Source organism: Microcebus murinus, chromosome 9, assembly GCF_040939455.1.
Source record: "Microcebus murinus isolate Inina chromosome 9, M.murinus_Inina_mat1.0, whole genome shotgun sequence".
In the NCBI taxonomy this organism is placed as follows: domain Eukaryota; kingdom Metazoa; phylum Chordata; class Mammalia; order Primates; family Cheirogaleidae; genus Microcebus; species Microcebus murinus.
Genome location: NC_134112.1, coordinates 72137743 through 72149158, shown reverse-complemented (window position 1 = coordinate 72149158; position 11416 = coordinate 72137743). Strand labels below are relative to the sequence as shown.

The 11416-nt window shown below is 35.5% G+C and overlaps 1 pseudogene; it reads left to right on the top strand.

Annotated features, from left to right (window-relative positions):
* Positions 1-7095: 7095 nt before the first annotated feature.
* On the top strand, positions 7096-7649 carry LOC105858086 (large ribosomal subunit protein uL22-like; annotated as a pseudogene).
* The last annotated feature ends 3767 nt before the right edge of the window (positions 7650-11416 follow it).

Below are 11416 nucleotides of genomic sequence, written 5' to 3'. Positions count from 1 at the left end.
ATCTGATCTAGATATATAGGTGATGATATTTGGAAATTTTCATGCTAATCAGAATTAGAATTTTATACTTAGAGTTGACACTGTGATGGATTGAAGCATTTGAGGGTGCTGGGATATGGTGAATGTGTTTTGCACTTGGGACAGATGTGAATATGGAGAAGACCAGAGAGTGTAGTACAGTTTTGGGATTGAATGGTGCCTACCCCCAAAAGATATGTCCATATTATAATATCTGGAGCCTGTGAATGTGATATTATTTGGAAAAAGTGGATTATCCTGGTGGGACCTAAATTCATTGACAAGTGTCTTTATGAGAGACACACATAGGAGAGACACAGAAAAGAGGAGGGGGGCATGTGAAGATGAAGACAGAACAGATAATAACTCCACAAACCCAGGAATGCCAACAACAGCCACAAGCTGGAGGAGGCAAGGAATGGAATCTCATCTAGAGCTTCTGGAGGGATCAGCCCTGCTGACACTCTGATTCAGACTTCTTGCCTCCATAACTGTGAGAGTATAAATTTTTGTTGTCTTTAGCTTCCAAGTCTGGGGTAATTTGTTACAGCAGGACTAGGAAAATAATAAAGTCACCCTGTAGTAGAAAATGTACATAGGATTCCCTGATGCAATTTTTCCATAACATGCCAGAATATGTACAAAAGAATGATCTCTTCTTTTTAAAAGTCACCCTGGATCTCAGAAGCGCTGTGCTAAGTAAAAGAAGCCAAGCTCACTTATAACGTATTGTATAATTCCCTTAAGTTAACATTGTGCATTTACTCTGAAGAAAGCTGGAAAAACTATAGTGCGAGGAAAGAGATTAATGGTTGTCAGGGGCTTGAGTTGGGAGAGAGTATTCTCCACAGAGGGGCACAAGGAAACTATAAAGGATGACGAAAATATTCTATATCTTGTTTATGGTGCTGGTTATACAACTGTATAAGTTGGCCCAAAGTCATAAAACTGTATACATAGAAAAGGTATATTTTACTGTATTTACATCATACCTCAATAAAGATGACTTTAAAACCTTTTACTTTTTGGTACTATAGGTTTATGTAACTCTTGCTTTAAACTGCTTGGAGCAAGTATTTTGAAACCACATAATTATCAGTCTCACACTGATATTTATTTGCAACTGTAACAGATTTAGTTTTACATTTTTTTACTATTTTTTGATATTAATCCAGTCACTCTCGAAGGACAATGATTTTTGCACTATTGAGGATATATAAAAAAACACACACACATATTCTGTTCTTATTTCCTAAATAAAATTTGAAAAAAATGTTTATTGAAATAAATGTATAACATCCAAAAGTGACTACTTTATTTAGTTTAACAAATATTTACTTAGTATCTTATGTAGAAAACACTATGCTAAGTGCAGAGCTGAAAGTAGAAGGGATTACACAAAAAATTAAGAAATGATTCTTCTATATTTAGAAGTATAAAATAAGCAAATAACTCTAATAAAAAACAGCTTCAAACAAAATGTTTTGGTGTATTTGAAGAAAAAGTAAGTATAACCAGTGACAGCATCTCTTTCAAATAGATGAGATGCTATGTAAAATGAATAATGAATGGTTATGAATTTCAATAAAAGAGGACATTCCAGGTAGAAGGAACTGCATGGGCAAAGGCACAGAACCATCTCAGGAGGTTCACAGATACCTGGAGCTCCTCCAGGCCCCTCCTTCCCTGGGAACCCCTAGATTTAAAAAGTTTTGAGAAGGAGACTGATAGGAAGGGACCTATCATTTCATGTTATTTTATTTCATTCCTCCATATGTGATCAGAGTAGAGAATTAGAGTGACATAACTTATGACCTCAAGTAGGTTTTCTTAAAGATGAGATTATTAGAATTACCTGCAGGGCTTATATTATAAAACATCCATATTTCTAATTCCCACCCCAGATATACTCAAAGCCTCCAGAGGTGGAGCTAGATGAGACACATCTTTAACAAGCACCTAGCTGATTGTAATGCACACTTAACATAGAGAAATGCTGATCTAGTCATGAAGAGGGCATTGTGGTGGACAGCCTTTGCTTTTGACTTTCCGGCACCAGAAGAGACAGGAAGAACTCAAGAAAATAATTATAAAAAATATTTTTTTCAACTCCACCAATTCTCAAGACATTCCTACAATCAGTACCAATTTAGACCAATCACAGGAATATCTTCAGCTACAGTGTATTAGACAGGATTGCATTTGCCCTGGAGAAAGCTGGCTGCTTTACATTAGCCAGAACATTTAAGAACATAGAGCATCATAGAGTCATAGTGTCAAAAGCTACTGATGGGTCCCAGTGGATTAAGGTAAACAGTAATCATCCTTAACCTTAAAATGATCACCTGCCACAGCAGCCAGAGACGCTTCTGTTCTGTGTCTGGCTCTGAACAAGATCCACAGTTTCACTCACATATCAGTCAATCTTCCAGAAAGGATTTTGCAAACTGACAGTAATTGGCAAGGTTCTGGAATCAGTAGGGGCTGTTGCTCATCAGAGTTTTATGGGATTCTGTCATCTTTTCATTTTTGTAAAACAATCACCATGACTGTGTTCTAAAAGAAAACACTATTGATCCCTGACAATTTTTTTTATTCAGACATTCCAAACATTCATTTCTAGTTAGGAGCACAACATTTTATGATTTAATATTTAACTACCAAATCAATGTGTTACATATACTGATTTTTTTTTAACCAAAGGAAAAAAATGTGAATTCTATGCTGATTTAGGAGTTAGTTTTTAAATGAAGCTGTCATTTTCATTTTCTTGAAATTCTAAGCCTGTTCACCGAGTATTTACATAGCAAGTACATATACTACTATTTGTACTCAAGTATTCAGTTTATCCAAGAATAAATAGCCATAGTACCTGCATAAATAGCCATTTTTATTCTTCCTTAGATATGGTAGTATGTGTACATTTATTGTTTCTGATTTCCCAGCACCTCTTTTTCTCTTTTTCTGGTTACTGAAATGCCTCTTCTTTTGGAGAACTCTTCCTTCTCTACTCTATTCACAAGGATGTTTTGGAAGCTGTCCATCACAGAACTCTACCTCCTGTCCCAACCTAGACCAGTCACACTGCCTCACCTCATCAGTGGGCCACCTGGTTGGCCTAAAAATGGGCATTTTCTTCCCAAAGATTTTTTGAACAGGAGCTGGAGTAGTTAGGCAAAATGTGATGGAGAGATTTTTCTTTTGCTGATGAAGCTAACATTGTGTGATTTCAGAAAGGCTGGCAGCCATGTGCTCAGACACACTGAGAAATCAGAAGCATACACCAGTGAAGACATCACACAGGAGAGGTGGTTATTAAGTAACTCCTTCAATTCTAAGTGCCACTAGAATTGCATTACTATGCTATCTAATATGGTAGCCACTGACTATTGAGCACTTGAAATGTAGCTAGTTCAAATTGAGTTGTTCTGTATGTATAAAATAACACCAGATTTCAAGAACATGGAAAAAAGAATGTAAAATATCTCATTAATAATTTTATAAGAATAAAAATTGAATATACATTGAAATTATACTTTGGATGTACTAGTTTTAAGTAAACTAGATTTTAAAATTAATTTTACCGTTTTTTAATGTGGCTTCTAGAAATTTTTATATTACATATGAGTCTCAAATTATATTTCTACTGAAACAGCACTACTCTCTAGTAAATTTGCATTTTTGGTTTGTTAATTTTTTTTAGCTACTTTGGGTGAGGTTTGTGCCATTGGCAACAAATGGAGCCCTAATTGATGTCAGAATTGGTAACAGGACCAGCAGCATTGTCAGTGACAAATCTGAAATGTGGAACTGGATGTGTCCAGGTGCAGAGGGGGCAGGGAGGTTTTCCCCATCCTGAGTTAGGAAACTCAGTAGCAAGGCATTAGTTAATCATTGCAGGTTACTTATTGTCACTAAGATCATGTGCCTATTCCCACTAGGCTGAGAGCTTTACAGGACTCTGTAGAAAGAAAACAGGATTTGGGAGGTGCTGGCTACTTTTTGCCAACAACAAGTACACCTTCAATAAGATGTTCCAAGAGAAAAAATATAGTGGTCCAAGCAGATCCATTTGAAAGGGCAGCAGGAGCATGGCTCAGCTGTATAAAATAAGGCCATTCTGCCACTGGGCATCCTCTGGATTTCAAAAGGCAATAGCACTGCACCCAAATCCAGTCAACGTTAAGCCAGAATGAAGAAACCGTATCACCCAAGTGTCAACAAAGCACTTCCACCTGCCGAAGTTCGTCTTCCTTTCCCCACATTACAGAGCATATCAAGAGCACCTGGGGCAGAGGGGCCATAACCCTGCCTCATACCCAGCCCTCCATGCACAGACAGAGGCCAAAGCAAGACCTCCTAAGATGAGGCCCATAAGGATGGGCAGTGCCCCTGAAGAGCTATCAAGAATCTGAGACTGTGAAGGGGCAGGGGCCCAGATTCAAACATCTTGACGTAGCAAGAGAACTGGCATCAGCTGCTGGCAAAAGGAATTCCTAAACAAACAACTTTAAGGAGGTTCTGTTGTCACCAACACCATCCCAAGACAAATAAACAAAGCACAGAAACAAGTCTGGCTGAAAGGAATCCAGGATTACTCACTGCTAAGGGCAATTCTTCAGGCTCTGTATCACTGCCAACAGGAAATGCACTGCTAAGGGGGTATATAAGGCTGATAGCCAAGACGCCTGGTTGTCCACCAAGATTGTTTTCCCTTCTTTAGGCACTCAGCTGGACTCCTTTACACTTAGATGTGGTCCTTTGACTAAATTATTGTCAATGGCATATGAGAAGAAGTGATGTATTCTTCTTCCATCACTAGCCCATGAAGTACATGTGCTTCTCCATGTTCTTTCTCCCTTCTAGCTGGCAGGGATGGAGAAGAACACCAGGACAACCAAGTCATTGGAAACCATGAATTGAAAACAATAAAACTGAAACCTTCCTGGACTATGATGTAAGCAAGATATAAACTTCTACCTTGTTGGGCCTTTCCTTATATGTTTACTTCTATTTGCTATCACAGCTGATACATCTCTCTATAGAAACATCCTCACAAATGTCCCTGATGACCAAAATCATGTAGCATTGACCAAAATCAGTAACACTGAGCAAAATTAAACCTTTTTGGTAGATAGTAGTAAAGCCAGCCAAACTGACTAAACCAGTAGATTATTCATTGCCATAGAGGAAAGTCTACAGAAGTAACTTACTTCCTTGTCTAGCAAGGTAAGAATAGTATTATTGTATGCTGCTGCCCTGACCCCCAATTCTATGCAATAATCTTTTGTAAATGGAAGTTTGTGTTAACCAATGTGTGATGGTTAATTTTATGTGTCAACTTGTTTGGGTTAAGGGATGCCCAGATAGCTGGTAAAACATTATTTCTGGGTATGTTTGCGAAGGTGTTTCTGGAAGACATTAGCATTTGAATCAGAGACTGAGTAAGGAAGATCTGCTCTCACCAGTGTGGGTGGGCACCATCCAATCTGTTGAGGGCCATGATAGAACAAAAAGGTAGAGAAGAGGTTAATTCTTTTCTCTCTATTCTTGAGCTGGGATATTCATATTCTTTTGCCTTTGGACATCTGAGAGCTTCTGGTTGAGACTACGCCTGTAGTCACCCTGATCCATTTCTCAGGCCTTCAGCCTCATATTGAGTTATACCATATAGCTTCCCTTGTTCTTAGGCCTTCAGATTCAGACTGAATCACATCACCAGCTTTGCTGGTTCTTGGTCTTGCAGACAGCATTTAGTGGAACTTGTCATCTTCCATAATCATGTGAGCCAATCTTCAAAGTAAATCTCCTCTTATACACCCTATTAGTTCTCTTTCTATAAAGGACAGTGTCTAAAACACAGTGTTTCTTCCATTGATGGGTATATTGGATGTGTTAGGGGTGCTTAAATTTCTTATTTGAAACTAAATAAGAGAGATCACAAGATGCCATATCAAGACCTGACTGAGAAGAATGGATACTAAATGGACATCATGGGCTCAGAGATGGCTGCAGTAACTGGGAAGAAATGTGGTTGTGTCCCACTGTGGAGAGAGTGAGTACATGTGGAATACAATGTGTAATCTTTGCAATAGGCTAGAGGAAGGAATTTGGAAAATTATTTATGACTAGAAAAGAATGTATTTGTATATTAGACATTAAGCTACACAGAATCCAATCTTAGTATAGTAGAGTTTAGGTCAAGATCTATGAAAATTTCTAGACATCATCATAAAACTTGACTGATGGAAAGCACAAAAGGACTAATCAAGATTGAAGGCAATATTTTAACCAAATGTCCTTTTTAAAAGTCCTTTTAAAAGTATTCTTTCATTGTAGTTGAGTTCATACAATGGAGGCATGCTAGCCATCTAGCTATATTCCAAAATGTCGCAGCACATGATAAGTTAGAACCAACTAAAACAAAAGATGGATCTGTAGTGCTCCTGTCAAACTAGTCTATTCAAAGTATTAAGACATTTTCAGTGAATACAGTGAGGAAAAGCACATTATCGCTAAATAGACAAGAGATCATTGGAGGCATTGCTTCTATTTGTTTAATAAAACTTTTTCTTTTGCCTATAGTATTATATTAAATTTTTAAGGAGGAGGGAGATATATATTGTTTCAACTTAAAAATAGGTTATTATAGCAGAATTATCACTGGAGATGGTAAAAAAAAAATCATGTTATGAAAAATCATTAGACCGAACACTTACAAATCATATGGTGAACAGTACTTTCAACAAAAATAAGCCTTTCTTATGCTTGAAGTAAAGCCAACACCTTTCCCTGGTTGGTATTTTAGGATCAAAGGCAATCTCTGCATTTCTAATCTACTTTTCCCAAGGTCTTGAATATAATTATCAGGATGGCTGAAGGAAGAAGCTTCTGTCTTTGAGAGTAGCAGGCTAAATAGAAAGGATAATACTTTTGTGGCCAAACACCTCCAACACTCCTTACTAAATGAGTAATCAATTAGCAGTAGAAAAAGGAAGTCAACACAGATCTGTAAAAATCAATGTCGAGAAATTCCAATTGCTCTTCCCCTCAAGCGGCCTGAGGTGATTTGTGAAAATGGTTCGTTACTCACTTGACCCAGAAAACCCCACAGACTCATGCAAGTCAAGAGGTTCAAATCTTCGTGTTCACTTCAAAAACACTCGTGAAACTGCCCAGGCCAGCAAGGGCATGTATATACGAAAAGCCACCAAGTATCTGAAAGATGGCACTTTAAAGAAACGATGTGTACCATTTGGACGCTACAATGGTGGCGTCGGTAGGTGTGCCCAGGCCAAACAGTGGGGCTGGACACAGGGGCAGTGTCCCAAAAAGAGTGCTGAATTTTGCTGCACATGCTTAAACATGCAGAGAGTAATGCTGAACTTAAGGGTTTGGATGTAGATTCTCTGGTCATTGAGCATATCCAGGTGAACAAAGCACCCAAGATGCGTCACAGAACTCACAGAGCTCATGGTCCGATTAACCCATATATGAGCTCCCCCTGCCACATCCAGATGATCCTCACTGAAAAGTAACAGATTGTTCCAAAACCAGAAGAGGAGGTTGCACAGAAGAAAAAGATATCCCAGAAGAAACTGAAGAAACAAAAACTTATGGCATGGGAATAGATGCAACATAAAATAAATGAGAAAAACAGTAAGAAAAAAAAAAAAAGAAACTCCAATTATTCCCCCATTGTCCAGTCCCTTCAGCTTGAATTTGCCAAATTCTGCCATAAAATGCAATTTTCTGTTTGACCATCCTAGATTCAACATGATAGAGAAAAAAGAGAACTGAACAATAATTCTGATGCCACCTCATACTCATTTTGGGCAAATTAAGTAAGCCTCTGTGAGTCCATTTCTTCATCTATATTATAGAGATAATAATTGTTGCCCTGCATTTCTCATAAAGTTATTCGGATAAACATGGAAGTTACTTATAAACTGGAGGTTGCTATACAAATGTGAAATCTTTTTATTATATAAAGAAACTGATAGTGATATTTTACTATTTGGCACAATAAACAGAAATGCATAAGAATAGCAGGCAAGATAACATGAAATAAAAATCATAGACTCTGTTTCTGGCAATTTGACAAACTAGATACCCTACACAGCCATCCCAATTGAAATAACTAAAATTCTGGATAAATTATAGAAATAGAAACATCTTTTAAATGTATCTTCATGGAAGATGGAAATTCTGCAGAGAATTAAGAAATATAAAAAAAGAACAAAATTAAAATTTGAGACCTGAAAATTATAATATCTGAAATGAAAAATTCACTTGGACTCAATAGCAGAATGGAGAGGAAAAAGTAAGAGAATTTGAAGATATATTAATAACAAATAGTCAGAAAAAAACAGAAGAAAATTATTATATCCCTTGATGTTGGTATAATGTTGTCCCATCAGCAGCTATGATTCAAATCATTGTATTTCAATCATATGATTAGAGTCCCTGAAAAGAGAGGAAAAGGGATTGGTGCAAAAAATTTGAAGAAAAATCACTCAAAACTCTCAAATTTGGTGAAAACCATAAATTTACAATATTAAGATCAACAAGCTAGAAACAAGGTAAACTCAAACAAAGGCATACCCAAACAAATCTTAATGAAACTGGTAAAAACCAAAGATAAATAAACTTTTTAAAGCAACCAGAGAAAATCAACACCATTTCATTTAGGACAATTCAAATGACTATGGATTTCTCATCAGACAACAGTCTAAAAGACAGTGGAAGAGCATCTTTAAAGTGCAAAATAAAAAAGAACTATCAAGAATGTGGTCATCAGTGAAAATATTCTACAGGAATGGAAAGATAACTAAAGATATTCTTAAATGAAGGAAAATTAAGATAATCCATAGCAATCCAATGCTCTAAAAGAATTACTAAAGGAAGTTCTTTAGCCTGAAGGTGAAATGAGGAAGGAAACTTGAGCCTTCAGGAATGAGTGAAAAGTAGCAGAAATAGTAAATATTGGGATAAAAATAATGGACTATGCTTCTGTTGTTAATTTCTTTAAAACAGGACCATGTAAAGCAAAAATTACAATATCACCTGGAGGAATTTCAATATATGTAGATATAATACATATTACAACTATAACTTAAAGAGGTTAGAGTAAAAAGATCTATATGGTGCTAAGTCTCTTGTGTTTTACTTAAAAGGACAAAATATTAATTCTGTGTAGACAGTGAAAAGATAGGTATATATATTAAAAACACTAGAGCAAACACTAAATAAATTCAAGGAAATATAGCCGAAAAGCAATAGGTAAGTTGCGTTGCAATAATAAAAATAAATAAATAACAATTGATACAATCCAAGAGAACACAGGAAATGAAAAACAGAAGAAAAAAACAAAGAAAACAACATTTAAAAAAGGTAGATCTAAGTTCAGCTTTGTCAATAATTACATTAAATGTAAACAGCATGTGCACACTAATTAAAAGACAAAAAGTCATGTTGAATTTTAAAAAGAAGACCAAGTATATGCTGCCTTTAGAAAATCTGCTTTAAATATAATGATATGGATAAGTTAAAAGCAAAATGATGAAAAAAATATATAAAACTAATCAAAAGAAAGCTGGAGTCACTATATTAATATCAAACAAAGCATATTTCAGTAAAGAAAACATATAAGGAACAAAGAGGGCATTACATAATGATAAAAGAGTTAATATACCAAGAATCCATAGCCATCCTACATATGTATGTACTTAGTTACAAAATATAAGAAGCAAATTTTTATAGCACTGAAAGGAGACATAGATCATGCCAAAATTGTACTTCGAAACCAAGTAGACAGAAAATTCCAAAAGACATAAAAGACCTGACAGAATCAGCCAAGTTGACTTAATCAACATGTAAAGGTCATGTTTGTCAACAATAGCAAAATATGCATTATTTTCAAGTGCTCATGAAACATTAAATAGAAAAGAGCATTCTTTGGACCATAATACAAACTTTAACAAATACAAAATAAATGAAATCATACATAGCATGAAACTAAAAATAAACTAGAAATCAATAATGCAGAGATAACTGGAAAATCCCCAAATATTTGGAAGTTAAACAAAACACTTCTAAAACAACCCACAGGTCAAAGATGTCTCAAGACAATTTTAAAAATATTTTGAACTGAGTGAAAAAAATACAACATATCAAAATCTGGGGATTACAGCTAAAGTAATACTTAGAGGATATTTTATGGCAATAAAAGTTTATATTATTAATAGAAAACAAGAAAGTTCCAAATCAATAAGCTTCCATCTTAAGAAACTAATAAAAGAAGAGCCAAATAAACACAAAGTAAACAGAAGGAAGGAAATAATAAAGATAAAAGCAGAGATCAAATTGAAAAAGGAGAAACAATAAAGAAAATCATTGAAAACAAAAGCTGTTTCTTTGACAAGACAAAATTGATAAGCCTTTAGCTAGACTAACCAGGGAAAAAGCAGAGGGAGAAGCTACAAATTACCAATATTAAGAAATGAAGAGATATCACTCTAAACCCTAAAGACATGAAATAGATAATAAAGGAAACAAGAGGAACCCTATGCCCATTAATTTGACAACTTAGATGAAATATACCATTTCCTTGACAGACACACATTACCAAACTCACTCAAGAACTCAATAGGCTGAATTGTCCTATATTCATTCATTAAAGAAATTTTTAATTCCTAGCTGACAGCCTTCCAAGAAAGAAAAACCCAAGTTCAGATTATTTTCCTGGTGAATTCTACTAAACATTTAAGAATAAAACTTAACAACTCCACATAATCTCTTCCAGGAAATAAAAAAGGTAGAAATACTTCCCAACTCATTTTATGGCACCAGCATTGCCCTTTATACACAACCTAGCAATCCTACTGCTGAATATTTACTCAAGTTAAATGAAAGCCAATGTTCATTTAAAAACCTGTGTATGAGTGTTTACAACAGCAGCTTCATTTGTAATCATTTTAAATAGGAGGCAACACGGATGAAGGTAATACAGTTAAGTTATCTATTCCCTAGTTGCCCTCAACTAGGGAATAGATAATAGATAATAGTATTACCTTCATCCTTCATACAATGGAATACAAACAATAAAAAGAAAAGAAATACTGATACATGCGAGAATATGGATGAATCTCATTTGCATTATTCTAAGCATAAAAGGTCAGACTCAAAAGACTAGCTACTATATGATTTTGTTTACATATGACATTTTAGAAAAGGCAAAACTACAGGGACAGAGTACAGATTAATAGTTTCCTGGGGGTCAGGGTGAGATTGAATAGGCCTCTAAAAGATTAGCACAAGAGAAATGGGAAGTGGAAGTGAGAAAGGAATATGATCGTGATGGTGGTTATACAACTCTGTTTGTCAAAACTAATAGGAC